The sequence below is a fragment of the Dipodomys ordii genome, unplaced genomic scaffold (genome assembly GCF_000151885.1).
Source record: "Dipodomys ordii isolate 6190 unplaced genomic scaffold, Dord_2.0 Scaffold34, whole genome shotgun sequence".
Classification (NCBI taxonomy): domain Eukaryota; kingdom Metazoa; phylum Chordata; class Mammalia; order Rodentia; family Heteromyidae; genus Dipodomys; species Dipodomys ordii.
The window spans coordinates 10,962,924-10,976,671 of record NW_012267250.1 but is presented as its reverse complement, the minus strand read 5'-3'; the positions used below and the strand labels follow the sequence as shown (position 1 = coordinate 10,976,671).

General features: G+C 39.0%; 1 protein-coding gene across 1 annotated transcript in view; it reads right to left on the bottom strand.

The window, feature by feature from the left end:
* Reep3 (receptor accessory protein 3) overlaps positions 1-13,748 on the bottom strand; it is a 72,126-nt gene that overhangs the window by 56,867 nt on the left and 1,511 nt on the right. The window lies entirely within an intron of this gene.

Genomic DNA, 13,748 nt, shown 5'->3' with positions numbered 1-13,748 from the left:
GACAGTGCCCAGGCCCAGAGTTAGGCCCACAACCGGCCCCCCCCCCCAAAAAAAAAAAAGACTGGAATTACAGAGAAATCTTAATTCCTCTTCAGTCCTATATGTATAGTGGTATAAAGAGCTAGAAAGCTCTACTTACTTTCCCAAAGAAATAGAAAGAGACTAGAAATGTGGTTCTGCATTATGCCATACTATTGTCAACACTCTAGAGCAGAAATGAGAAATACCTTTCTTGTATTTCTTGGCTATTTGCAAGAACATCATTTAATGTTAAGAATCTTCATGTTTCTTTATATATTCTGACTTTGAGCCATTATTACTTTTATACACACAAATGTTTTCTGCCATTTCAACCTTCAATGATGCCATTTGACCAAGAAGTACTTAATTTTAGTTAATTACAATTTATCATTATCCATCTTTAAAAAAATTTTTTTTGGTCAGTTTTGGGATTTAAACTCTGGGCCTGGGCACTGTCCCTGAGCCTCTTTGTGCCCAAGGCTAGCAATCTACCACTTGAACCACAGCACTACTTCCAGTTTTTGAGAGGTTAATTGCAGATAAAGGGTCAAGGGGACTTTTCTGTCCCAGGCTGGCTTCAAACCATGATCCTCATATCTCGGCCTCCTGAGTAGTGAGGATTATAGGCATGAGCCACCGACACCCGGCTTATCATTATCCATCTTTTCCTTTATAATGAATGTTTTTTTTGTGTGTCCCACTTATCCTCATCTTAAACTCATATAGATAGTGTTCTGTATTCTACAGACTTTAACATTTTTTATTTGTAGTCACACTAGAATTAATTCTTTGGTATGGTCAGGCTAGGGGTTAGATGCAATTACACAAATATAAATGCATACCCCTACTTGTCCCTTGTGATCTGTTCTCACCACTAAATACTTAAACCTTTTAAGATTTTTTCCCCCCAAAGAGATTTATTCCTTAACTATCAAAGCAATCTTACCTGCAAGGTAAAAGTCAGCTGCCTTTTGTAGTTAGCATGAGTCATGATCCACTAAAAACTAGCAAAATATCTATTATTCTTTTTACTTCTTGCTTATGAACAAAAGAAACAACTTAGTCAAATCATCCTTAGAACCTTAGTTTTTTTTTAAGCCAATCCTGGGACTTTGAACTCATGAGCCTGGGCACAGTGCCTAAGCTTTTTTTTTTTTTTTGCTCAGGGATAGTGCTCTACCACTTGAGCCACAGCTGTCCAATTCTGGCTTTTTTGGTGCTCAATTGGTGATGAGTCTCACAAACTTTCCTGACCAGGCTGGCATTGAATGGTGATCCTCAGATCTCAGCCTTCTAAGTAGCTAGGACTATAGGTATGAGCCACTGCTACATGATCTGTTGAGATATCTTTATTATGAAATCATGAAGAAGGCCCAAATAAAATGCTATTGGCCAAACTTTAAACAAGAAACTAAGAATCGAGTTCTTTTCCTAATGTATCTGAAGACTTTATTACCTTTTAAAAAATGGTTCTCTAGGCTGGGAGCTGGTGGCTTACACCTGTAATCCTAGCTACTCAGGAGGCTGAGATCTGAGAATCAAGGTTCAAAGCCAGCCCGGGCAGGAATATCCCTGAGACTCTTATCTCCAACTAACCACTAGAAAACCGGAAGTGGCGCTGTGGATCAAGTGGTAGAGTGCTAGCCTTGAGCTGAAGAGCTGAGGGACAGTACCCAAGCCCAGAGTTCAAAATATAAAAAATAAAAATAAAACATGGTTCTGTAGATATAATAAATGTGTTAGGACAGAGACCATTAATGTCTGTGTAGGAAATTATGTGATTAGGTGATTGTTACTTCTCTAGCTAGTAAGTACTGCTTCTTTGGTTTAAATGCCACCACTCTCTTGTTCTTATACAGAACAGGTGGAAAAGTAGAAACTTTTTCCTCCTTCCCTGGATGCTGAGTGTTGAACCCAGGACCTTGTGCATGCTAGGCAATCACTTTTACCATTGGCTTATATATTTTCAAGTTTACTTTCTATTGTCTAATTTTCATTGGATGGTTTAAGAAGAGTAAATTGTACTTAATAAGCAACTCTGGTGTGCTATGGCATATCCAGAGTTGCACACAAACAACATTGGAAAAAAGGTATTGCATCCTTCTAATCACTTTATAAAGTTAAATCTACATGGCTACCTAAATGTTAAATATTTCAGTGTATTTTGTAGACACACAGGCCATTCAATGAGTAGCACTAAATGTTTTAGTTATGGTTGGTATGAAGGAGTATAGGTATGGAATGAAGTCACTTGCCGGATGTTTTGGCACATGCCTATAATCCCAGCATTAGGGAATCTGAAGCAGGTTGTTCTGCAGTTGGAGACCAGTATAGGCTACATAGCAAACCCTACTTAAAAAAAGGTATTTATTATTTGAGGGAAAATCAATTAAGAAGCACATTGTTTAATTGTTTTTAAAAAATAAATAGTAGTAGCCATCATTCATATTAAGCAGAGAAACATTATTAGAAAGAATAAGTTAAAGTTCATTAACAGTTCTGCTGTCTAGAAATAAATGGTAACATTTGATTAAATTTAACTTGTTAACAGAGAAAAAAGTGATATAAAAGTAGCATATTAAAATATAAGCCACTTAAAATTAAAAATTAATTTTGCTTAAATTTAACAGATAAGTAAAACTGAAGGAGTAAATGAAATTGTACTGAAATTGTGGAAATGTCAAGGTCTCATCTAGTCCTTTGATTTCAGGATATAGTCTGTGAAGGGCTGGTGTTTAAATAGTTCTGTCTTTCTGCTCTGGAAGAGGCTTCTGTCTTCTGTCTTCCTATTTCTCCCATCCTCTAAGTTTTTATTACTTAAAAAAAAATCTGAGACATGTAACATATTCTAGTTGACAGTGTTAATACTGCCGATACTTTCAAAGGCATGAAATGATTTTGAAAAGCTAGAAGGCTCCACACTGAGAAACTTCACAAATGATCTTTTTAGGGCAGCACAAATGTGTACTGCTGTGAATACCACATAACTACCTCAGGAACGTGAGATTCTGTTGTTTGTGAGACTTTATTCTCATGATGGCTGCAAGTATGAAATCCACTTTCAAGCTGAATTTCATGAGGTACTGCACAGAAAGTTGTCATAAAATCCAGACATTCCATCTACTACATTCCTTGCTTCTAATACTTCTGTAGTTCAATCTAAAAAAGGGCAATCAAGTTTGTTTGGAAAGATTACTTGTTCTTGATTGCTCTTGTTACGGTTCAGGTTTTTTTTTTTTTTTTAGGTACTCAAATTTCCTTGCTGTATCCTCACATTACTGAAAAACAAACCAAAGATGTCTCACAATTTTTATTATAATTATAAAAATGCCTTATAATTAGTTATTTTTAGAATGATAATATTTGGCAACTCAATTCTGCGATGGTCTTTTGACATTTTTCCTTAAAGAAACCATCACAACATTTTCTATCTTATTTTTGATGTAATGGTTTTTAAGTGTGACTGGACATTCCAATCACTTGAGGGGTATTTAAAAACAGATCAATCAGAATCTTTGGGAATGCTTTAAAAACCTTTAAAACATGGTATAGTACTTTATGAGCTAGCTATGTTCTTTATTTTCTTTTAATAATTAAGTAGTTGTATAAAGAGGTTACAATTCCAAAAGATTATAAGTACCCCTTCCACCCTTCTCTCCCATTATTCCCTCTCCATCCCTATCCTCAAGTTAAGTAGATCAGGGTTTCACTATTTGCTGAGACTGGTCCCAAATTTAGGGTTATTGTCTCACCCTACTGAATACAGATATGACCACAGCTATGACCATCATGCCCAGTATGCACTGTTCTAAATGTACAATTATAAACAACTCAAAAAATGGATTCTCTTGTTAGGTGTTTAGTTACAATGAAAATAATTTTTACTTTTTTTTTTTTTTGGCCTCTGGACGTGGGCGCTATCTCTAAGGTCCTTTTGTTCTAGGCTATAACACTCTATCACTTAAAGCACCACTTTCAGCTTTTCTTGTGAGTAACTGGAGGCAAGAGTTTCATGGACTTTCCTGCCCCAGCTGGCTTTGAACCTTCATTCTTAGATCTTCATCTCCTGAGTAGCTAGAATTACAGGTGTGAACCATAGCGCCCTGCAATTTTAACATTGTTTTAAAGTTTAAAATTACCAGTTTACCAGCCATATTCCTCAAGTTAAATGACACGTTAACGTATTTGGAAAACAAACTTTTTATGGCTCAAAGCTGTAATATTAAATTGTCTCATGTTACAATTTCCTTTTTAGAAGGTGAATAAAGTTGAAAAATCTTGACTGTGTATTGGAAAGTTTTAGGATTGTCTTGACAAAAAATAAGACTGATAAATCCAGAGCAAAACAAGAATCTGGCCAGAAGTAAATGGTCATTATTTTCAGGGCCTATTTATAGGTTATCATTCTTTATGCTAATTTTGTTTTTAAGTGAAATTGATGTTGACAATGAATTGGTGGGTAAATGCTGGAGTATAGGAGTATAGATGACTTTAAAAAATCACATCTAGGGGCTGGAATGTGGCTTAGTACTTTCCTAACATGAATGAGGCCCTGGGTTCAACTCCTTGGTACCACATAAATAAAAAATAATATAAACAAAAAATCATATCTAGCAAAGTTATTTACTTTCCATACTTCAGTTAGAAATCTTGACAAGAAAAAAAAGAAAAGAAAAAAAAAGATCTTGACAGACAGATCTGCAAATGGACCAGCTTATGATCTCGCAATCACATTTCTGAGGTATTATGAGGCTCTGTGTGTTGTTTCTGGACCAAGTGAGCACAACACATGGAATGGCAAGGGAGCACGGAGGCAGCCTGAAGGCCAAATCAATCCTGGCAACCAGTGAGTGACCAATGTCTTAGCCATGCCTCCACATGGTAATGCTGACTGATCACATAGAAACTCCCAGCTCTCCATTTAGTATTTTCTAGTTTTCTTCTTTTGTATAAGTGATGCTCAGTGTGTTGAAGGATCATGAACTACACATCAGTCTTACATGCTAGCCCTGCACATTATGAGCCATTCCGGATACTAGAGCTAATGTTACCTCTGTTCTAGTCCTGGGGAATTACTCTAAATAAAACAAATAAGGTAAATTACATATTTTTTTCTTTTTAGTGGGACTAGAGATTTAACAATTCTCCCCCCCCCCCTTTTGGTACTGGGGATCAAACCCAGGACATTGCACTCGCTAGGTAAGCATTTTGCCACTGAGTTACATCCCAGCCCATAAACTTAGGGGTTTTTTGCATGCTAGTCAAGCTCTCTTTCCCTGAGTTCTAGTTCCTGTATTGGTCTATATTTAACAGATCAAGTTAAATTACTCTTGGGTTGGCATAAGGGAGTTTCAAACACATGTAACAAATTTGACTAGCCAAACTATCAAAATAGACGAGCAATATCACTAAGAATATAAAGCAAAAGTTGTTGAGTGAAATATATTATCTATGCTTCAGTGTCCATACTATCTCTCAAAGGCAATAATCTATAAAGTACTATACTGAAGCCATATTAATTTACAGCATTTACACTGAACTATTTCACATAGCAAAATTCCACATGTATCAAGTGGGCAAACAATGTTTACCTGAAAAAAGTGGAAATATAAAAGAAAACATTTAAGGAGCTATTTATGTTACTGTTTCTAGACTCCCAAAGATCTTGTAGGTAACTAAGAAGTTGGACATTCTTCATTGAACTCATTTCAGCTTTAAGAAAAAGAAGACAAGAGAGAACCTGCTTGGTGATTTCACAGAGGTTCTGGCCTTCTGTTCACATACTGATGGTGACAGGTGCAGCCCCTTTGCTGCCTCCATCTGTGGCCTGGCTCAGCACTCAAACTGGCCTCTCTACCAGCAAGAAGCATATGGACGGGACAGGATGAGCAACTCCTTTCTGTTGCTATCTCCTTCCTGCTTGTCTTAGCTTGTCCTGACAATGTATCTCTTGTTCCTGACTCACTCCAAGTGTTAAACATGTTTTTTACTGTAATAGCTGACATCAAGAAACCAACATACTTCTGACACATACATGAGACATACTTCTAAGGTATGAAGGATATAAAATGAACAGCATAAATCTGTCACCTAATGAGCAAAATATCATTAATTAATATGGTTCAGAAACCTTTCCAGCCCCTAACAGGTAATCTCTATCCTAAATTATCACCCCTTTCTGAAAAATAGGTTTGCTGTATACATACGTGCATACAAATATACAAACATATATATGTGTGATTTAACTATATATTGTCTACTTTTGCCTATGCTTAGGCCTTTAAAATGGTATCATATCAAATCAAGATTTCCTTGTGCTTGCTAGGTGCCACCTGTGCCTCGTACATAGCAAGGATCACAGACATGTACCAGCATGTATGGCTTTATTGATTGAAAAGGGAGTCTCACTATTTTTTGCCAGGGCTGACCTTGAACTGTAATAACCTCCTGATCTCAAACTCTCCAGTAGCTGAGATTAAAGGCATCAACACCCATGTCTGGACCCTCGCTTGCTTTTTTTTTAAGACACTAATATTTCTAATATTTGTACATGTTGGTTTCAGTTTTACTGTTGTCTAATATTCTTGTCCAGATAAAATAGCATTTTTTGGTAGAATTTTCCTTTAAATATCTTTGCAAATATCTCCTGGTACCTATGCCAAATGTCTTTTATGGTAGATTGCTAGTTATGCAACAATTGGGTTACAGGGTATATAAATGATTAACTCTGTAAGGTAGGGCCAAAGTCTTTTTCAAAGCAGTTCCAGCATAAAGAGTATCTGGTTGCTCTATACTTCCTTGTCAACACTTGGTATTTTCAGACTTCTTAATTTTTGTAATCTAAGAGGTATAAAGCAGGATTTCAATATGTTCTTGATTAACTTTTTTTTTTTTTGAAAACTAGTGATTTTTGTCTTCTTATATGTCTAGTTGTCACAGTTTTTCTTTCTTTCTTTCTTTTATCGCCAGTACTGGGGCTTGAACTCTGGGTCTGGGCGCTGCCCCTGAGCCTCTTTGTGCTCAAGGCCAGTGCTCTACTACTTGAGCCACAGCACCACTTCTGGCTTTTTCTGAATAATTTATTGGAGATAAGAGTCCCACAGACTTTTCTGCCTGGGCTGACTTTGAACTGAAATCCTCAGATATCAGTCTCCTGAGTAGCTAGGATTACAGTCATGAATAAGCCACTAGCACCTGGCATCTGATTATTAATTTTATTTTATTTATATTTTGGTCAGTCGTGGGGCTTGAACTCTGGGCTTGGGCACTGTCCCTTCAGCTCTTCAGCTCAAGGCCAGTGCTCTACTGCTTGAGCCACAGGGCACTTCCGGTTTTCTAGTGGTTTATTGGAAGTCTCACGGCTGGCTTTGAACCGTGATCCTCAGATCTCAGCCTCCTGAGTAGCTAGGATCACAGGCATGAGCAACCGGTGCCCAGCTCTGACTATGAATTTTAAAGAATTCTTTTTATCTTTTGATCATTATCCATTGCTGTGAGGTACAAAATTATCTCCATTTTTCCTTCCTTCCTTGCTTCCTCCCTCCCTCCTTCCTTGCTTTTTGTAGGTTGAGGGGCTTGAACTCTGAGCCTGTTCCTCAGCAATTCGGCTCAAGGTGAGCAACTCCATCATTTGTGCCACAGCGCCACTTTCGGTTTTCTGGTGGCTTATTGGACATAAGAGTCTCACGGACTTTCCTGCCTTGGCTGGCTTTGAACCATGATCCTCAGATCTCAGCCTCCTGAGTAGCTAGGATTACAGGTGTGAGCCACTGGCGCCCTGCTTCCATTTTTCTTAATGTAATGAAGCCAATTCTATTGCTAGCTTCAATGCCCTTAATTTAGACAAGAACAGTTTCTAATGAGTTAAAAAAAAAAAACCCCATAAATCCTGGACAGATGGTGTAATCCTAGCTCACACTTGTAATCACACCTGTAATAGGTAGGATTGCAAATTATCTAAGGATCACAGTTCAAAGCCAGCCTGGGGAAAGAAAGCCAGTGAGACTCTTATTTCCAACTAAGCACTAAAAAAGTTGGAAGTATGGCTCAAGTGGCTCAAGTGGTAGAGTGCTAGCTTAAGCAAAAAAGCTAAGGAACAGCACCCAGACCTAGAGTTCAAGCCCCAGGACTGGCACGTGGATGCTGGTGAGCATGCACACATACACATGTGCACGCACACACACGCGCACACGCACACACACGCGCACACGCACACACACACACAAATCCTTAAAAGGATATTTACAATAATTGGATGCTTTTCACATAGACTGGCAGAAATAAAATATTTTCAGGAATGTAGTAGAAATGGATCTTGATGAGGAGGGGTTGATACATGAATATATGTACTGGAGGAAGTCCTTGAAAACTCAGCCTCCCAAGTAGCTAGGGCTTATAGGCCTATCTGTGCCACTGTGCCTATCTGGATTTCCCACAGATTTATTTCTGAGGTTCACTGGGATTTGAACTCATGCCAGGTAAAATGCTTAAGTCAGGTCCCAGCCTTTCTGCTGATTTTGAATACTACATATCAGGTTTCCATACAAGCCTGGGTTAGTTACTAGATTCTTTACTGTGTTCCACTAACTTCAGTAACATCAATTGCTTCAAAAATACTACTATCTTCACATGACAATCTTTACATATAATCAGGCAAGTCTTTATTTCCTGTACTTCACAGGTACACTATCTGATTGTGCATTTTTCCCTATAAACTACAAATAATTACCTTATTAGGTTTGTTATAGTTTGGATTGTCAATGTCAATGTCCCCTAAAATCCCATGTACTGAAGGCTGACTCAGTGGAGGGGTGGAAAACTTTAAGAGGAATGCCTAACAGAAGGAAGTTAAGTAAGTCATGCCTTAGAAGGATATGTACTGCAACCCTGGATCCTTCTCTAGTTGCCATGAAGTAAACAAGAGTTCTGCTGGAGGGGATGTGGACAGAAGGGAACCCTACTGCATTGTTGGTGGGAGTGTAAACTTGTTCAACCAATTTGGAAAGTAGTGTGGAGGTTCCTCAAAAGACTCCACATAGAGCTCCCCTATGACCCAGCAATCCCACTTTTGGGCATTTACCTGAATGATCACAAACAAGACCATACTAAAGCTACCAGCACAACTATGTTTATTGCAGCATTATTTACCATAGCTAAAATATAGAACCAACCCAGATGTCCCTCAGTAGATGAATGGATCAAGAAAATGTGGTATATATACACAATGGAATTCTATGCCTCCATCAGAAAGGATGACATTGCTCCATTTGTTAGGAAATGGAAAGGCTTGGAAAAAATTATAGTAAGTGAAGTAAGCCAGGTCCAAAGAAACATAGGTCCCATGGTTTCCCTTATTTGCAATATCTAGTATATGTCTGAGATAGCAGAAAAGGTCAGATAAGTTGACGTTAGGTGAAATGAACCCTAAGATAAGTATTCAAATGTTTTTTCTTTCATGCAATTGTTTCTAACATATTTATAAGATTATTTCTTAGTTGCTTTGTACGTCCCTCCCCCACAGTATGACCCCTGCTTTCATTGTATTTGATGTTGGTATAATTTGTGGAGGGGAAGGGAAAAAACAAATCATTTAAATAGGGATACAGGTGGACTCACTGCAACAATGAGATGTACAAGTCCTTATGTTGAAAAACGAACTTTACAAGTTTGGCGGAGGGAGGGGGGCAAGGGGGGAGGGAGGACAAAATAAAAACAAAAACAAAAAAGAGTTCTGAATCACATGCTCCCACCATGATATACTATATTATGCCTTCACAGGCCCAAAACAACAGGTCCAAACAACCATGGATTAAAACCTACAAGACTGTGAGCCAAAACATCCTGCTGTTTCAAATTCACTTCTCTCTGGCACTTTCTCACAGAGACAAAAAGCAAACACTAATAACAGAAGTAACATGAAAATAATATAATTTCAGTTAGAATTTTAATCATGGTTTAGAATGTTTTATAATTCCCCATCTGAGTTTTAAATAAGATACTGACATTTATTACAATTATTGGCATATTTGAATTGATTTCTACCATCTTTCCTTTTCTCTTTCTCCTCATCACCACCTGAATCTTCTATATATCTCTAGCTTTCTGTCTTGTCTGCTGGAAGACTGCAGATTACACTTCTAAGCTCTTAAAATGATCATTTCTATATACATATTAGAAACCATATCATTCTGTTCTCAGCCTTACAGCAAATAAAAGGAAAAAGAGGAAAAGCAGAGAAAGAGTGAGGAAAGGATAAAACAGAACAAGCATCAGTGAGAACTTACTTTGAAGTGGGGGAGAGGAACTCTTTCCCTCAGGAATTTCTGTGATCCTTGCACATTTAAAAGTGCATCTAGGTAATGCCTCTTTTAGAGCTATCGTTCTGTCAGCATTTCCTTTACTTTTCTTAGCTATTCAAGGTACTCAAGGTCTCTGTCTCTTTTTGTAACCATCATTCCTAAAATGGTTTACTACCTGATCTTTCTTTCCTGAGCTTTGTTTTAGGCAAGCTATTTTAGTTAAAGCACTGTAAGGATTTATGAATATAAGATGCCATAAGAAATTATGGGGATGTAGCTCAGTGGTGAGAGTACATGCTACTTCTGCAAGAAGCGCTGGGCTTGAAACCCAGTGATGGTCAATACATGGCAGAGATGCTATTTGAATCCAAGTAATCTGGCTTTTGTCCTGACCTTAACTACAGGGATGTACCATACAAATAAATTAAGAGAAGTTAGGAGAAAATGGGATTTTCTTTCCTTTGTGAATCATATTTCAACAAGTATGGGTATTACATATGAATGCACTATCATTTGATAAACTGAGATTATCATCCCTTCAAAATTGCTAAGTTGAGCTGGGTGCAGGTGGCTCACACCTGTCATCCTAGATCCAGGAAGCTGAGAGAAGATCTTGGTTTGAAGCCAGACCTGGCAGAATATAAATGAGCAAAAGACTGTACTGAAGGCATGGCTCAAATGGTAAAGTGACAACTCTGAGCAAGAAATTCTATCTAGAGCATAAGGCCTCAAGTTCAAGCTCTGGTCTGGCACATACATATAGAATTGCTAACATGTCTATCTTGTCTGTGTTCAGTTGATTTTATTATAGTCATTTTAAGAGGAGACTGAAGTTCAGATAGGTTTAGTATGCTGCCCCAGATCATACAACTAGGATCTAGGAATGTTTCCAGTGTGCTTGCTCCCAGTGTTACAGGGCAAGGTCTGGAGGGAATGTGCTCATGTATACTGGGAGTTCTGGTTATAGAGGTTCCTTTGTTCCTTGCTCATGCCACCAAAGGGTTCATGTTGAGAGAACTGTCTGATCTTGTTCAGGATGAGCTGGCTGTTTCAGCAGAGTAGAAAGAATGTAAGTAAATTCTATCTTCTGGTGTGGGAGAGATAGATGTCTAAGTCTATGTACACGCTGGAACTGCTTTTCACTTTTAGAGACTGAGGAGCAAAGAAGAATACATGTAAAAGATGCTCATGTTTTGTGACAAGTGTGCTTTTTAATGTGCGTAAGAAGATACAGTTGCTACTTAGAACATTTTTTTCCTTCTTCAGATTTTTTTTTGCTCCCTTTTATTTGCCTCAAACCTTATACTCTCTGTGGTTGTTTTTTTTTTTTTTTTTTTAATTGGTCATGGGGTCTGAACTCTGGGCCTGGGCACTGTCCCTGAGCTTTTCAGCTCAAGGCTAGCACTCTACCACTTGGGCCACTGCACCACTTTCAGCTTTTTCTGCTTATGTGGTGCTGAGGAGTTGAACCCAGGGCCTCATGCATACAAGGCAAGCACTCTACCACTGAGCCACCTTCCTAGCCCCACCCTCTGTAGTTCCTAGTACTGTATATTCAATCTCCTCTTCATTTAGGTGCTTCCTAAGAGGTCTCTCAATCACTACCAGCAAAGAATCCTCCAAGACCAATGTTGTTAGTGCCTTAATAGATCTCTTCTTCCTGAAAGACCCCAATTTTCTTTTCTGGCTTTTTCTCCCTAGACCTCAAATCTACTCAACTAATCTGGGATCTTTCTCCTCCAGTGTTGGCTCTTACTGATCGTGGTATCAGGAACTCTTTCCTTATTCACATTTGGCTGTTTCGGTTATTTTTCAAGCAAGTCTTGGAGCAAGAACTCATGACCTGGAAGCTGTCCCTGAGCTTTTTCTTCCTTTCTAATTCCTCAAGACATGAGCCACAGCTTCATTTCTTGCTGTCTCATGGACTTTCCTGCCCAGGTTGGCTTTGAACCTCAATCCTTAGATCCTAGCCTTCAGTGTAGCTAGGATTACAGGCGTGAGCCTAGAATAGGTTATTTCTTTAAGGGTCATTTCAAATGTAATCTCTTTTGTCTTCTTTGATGACTCTCCAAGTAGAAATAATCCCTTCCTTGTCTAACACTGGGTATTATATTGGGTGTAACTCTTACAAGACTTGACATTCTGACCTGTACTGAAGATAATGTGCATCTGAACTGTCAGTTGCACTAAGATTAACTATGTGTCACTGACCTTTGCATTATAAATAGCACTAGAAGAGACATTCATATTTGTAGACATTGATCAAAAACAAAAATCTGATTTTTGTAATGTAAAGTAAGTCAAAGTGTTCCATAAATGTGAACGTGTTCTAGATACAGAGAATTCTATCAGTGTAAGAACCAGTCAAAGGAACCTACAGAGTGCATTATTATTAATAGTATTACTTTAAAGGTCAGATTCTTAATTGGGGCACTAGGTGTAGACACAATGGTGGGACACATCTACTAGGTCAAGAAAGACATCCAGCATTACCCAAATGAGAGCCTCAAAGACCAGCTTAGAAAAGGCTAAAACAAACAGTTCAAAGGCATCTGTGATATGTGGTGTAATTGTTCATTTCTTGACTTTAGTTCGGTTTGGATGAGTACTAAATTTCAGACTTGCAAACTATTAAGGTTTGATTAGACGACACTTTTGAATGTCCTATTACAAATCAGATAAAGCTTCTAAGCAATAGACCTCCCTAACAAAGACCCAAACTCAAAATTTAGCTCCTCCTCCCAAGGGAAAAAATAAATAACAATTTGGGAAGAACCACAATTTATAGAGCTAATCGGGGAAGCCTGGCCCCTCACAGAAACATCGCATGAAAGCATCGTCTCGGGTACTGCGTCATGGTTGTTTATTTGGCTTTGTTGTTGTTGTTGTGAAAGAGGACACAAGGCAAAGATGGGAAGGATGGGAGAAAATCAGTTTCACTTATATTTAAACAAATACCTTTATAGGACAAACAACAACATGACGATCCCCCCTCCCTCCCCACCCCTGGTCTGGACCTGCAGCCCACGTGGAGTACAATGAAATGCACCAATCACTGGAACAAAGGCAACAGGCACCTGCAAGCCCTCAATCCCTTTGCATACATTTCCGCCAAAGCGGTGCCAAAGTCGGTGATGTGGCGGAGGAAGGCCCGGGGGGTCACCTTTCAAACACCACGAGCTCCTTTTCGTAAACCCAGGGACAACTGGGACCCCCTTCCCCGGGGCTCCAGAGCCCTGAACGGTCTCGGGTTTTCAGACGAATCTCTCCTCCTACCACACGTGACCGAATGGCAAACAGCCGCCTAGAGAGACACCGCCACGCACCAGCCGCGGGATACAAAGGCTCACCGCCGCCGCCGCCGCGTCCGCGGGAGCACCGCAGGGCCAGCCTCCCGCGCTCGGCGTCTGCGGAGCTTGCGTAGGGCGC